This window comes from Sinocyclocheilus grahami, unplaced genomic scaffold (assembly GCF_001515645.1).
Source record: "Sinocyclocheilus grahami isolate Dianchi unplaced genomic scaffold, SAMN03320097.WGS_v1.1 scaffold1261.1, whole genome shotgun sequence".
Taxonomy (NCBI): Eukaryota; Metazoa; Chordata; class Actinopteri; order Cypriniformes; family Cyprinidae; genus Sinocyclocheilus; species Sinocyclocheilus grahami.
Window position 1 is genome coordinate 153,260 of NW_015506440.1, and position 1,915 is coordinate 155,174.

The following is a 1,915-nucleotide window of genomic DNA, read 5'->3' on the forward strand; positions in this document are numbered from 1 at the left end:
TATATATATATATATGTGTGTGTGTGTGTTTATATATATATATATGTGTGTGTGTGTGTTTATATATATATATATGTGTGTGTGTGTGTTTATATATATATATATGTGTGTGTGTGTGTTTATATATATATATATGTGTGTGTGTGTGTTTATATATATATATATGTGTGTGTGTGTGTATATATATATATATGTATATATACAGTATATATGTGTGTGTGTGTGTGTTAAATTAAATCAATTGCACTGATTAAAATATAATTTAAGCCTGTTTATTTCTAATGGTCACATGTGAAGGCCTGTGACGTCAAACATTCATTGATTAGGTCATGAAGGAAGTGTCTAATTTACTCCAATGAGGTGCCAATCACGTGACCAGAATATGATGACATCCCAACCCATGATGACCTGTTTCCATTAAATACACCACAGCTTATAAGAATCATTAACCGGTACTGCATAACTACTAGTGGAACTGGTCCATAATATCCGCCATGTAATAGTGATGTGTTGCGTGTGGATAAAATGCCAAAGATTAAAAATTCTCCCACTGAAAAACCCCAGCATTGATCCACCATTAATCTGAATGCATGGTGGTTACAGATTCACCTCAAAACTGTTTTGAATTGAACTACAGCAGTGTTTTTTGTTGTATATATTATGCCATATATTAGTAATATACTATTATAGCTTTAAAAAAAATTTGTACGTTAGTTTTCTTTTTTTTTTTGTTTTTGTAATTTTATTATTTATGTGTACTTTTTTCATTCTTAATAGTTATTTATTATAAATATTTCTATACAGCTTCAATGTATTTTTTTTTTCAGTTTTAGTACCTAATTTTCCATATTCCATGTTCCCTTATGAAAATTAACGAAAATTAGTTTTACTACGAATAAAAATGCTTTTTTTTAAAAACATGGTTCCATGGTTTTGTTACTTCAAATAATAATTAACAAAGAAGTATTCAGCCTAATATTTTTTGTGGTGATAAAAACAGACCTAACAGCCTTTAAAATGACTTAAAATGCATTATATAAAAACAATGAGGCAATAATGATTGGTTAATTAATAATAATCATATGGTTTCAGAGGACCTCAGATGATGCCAACCCTGAAACAACATACAGAACTACCAGATTTTTCTGTACATTTCTGCCATATGTACATTAACTGAGAGTCACCACTGATAAGCCACCACTAAATATTGTAGAAACTTAATTTGCTGTAAAGTTGCTTTGCAACGATTTGTATCGTGAAAAGCGCTATATAAATAAACTTGAATTGAAAATGTTTTTATTGAATTTGTTTCATTGAATAACACTGTTACATAATGTAATACAAAATAAATAAACAATTTACAAATGCCTGCAAAGGGTGCCAAAGGCCTGGTAATCGCTGTTGTTACACTTACAGGACGATCATATGCTTGTTTAATATCGACCAAACATTTCATTCAAATATCCACATAATCTTTCATTTTTGGCCACCTTTTTTGCGATAGAATTGCTACAGCCTCTATAATTTCTTCAACAAAAACATATGGACATCACAACCCTTACAAAAATTAACATGTTTTTTTATTATCTAATAGCTGTTTATTTAGAAGTGCACACAGTAATTCTTCAGTGACTAATGTCTTCTGCTTCATTTAATGCAGGGTCAATACTGAAATTTGTTACTATTTAATATGTGTAATTTTAGTTTGATTTTTTATTTTTTTGCTACAGAACTACAATTGTACTTTGTAAATAATAGTTTAATTTCAATGTATTTACTTTTATATTTTATTAAAGTTCTATTTTGACCCCTATAGCAGGTTTTTTTTTGTTTTTTTATATATATATAATTTTTGTTACTTCCATAATATTTGGGGAAGGGGCACAACAATACAATTCTGCTTAGGGCACCCATT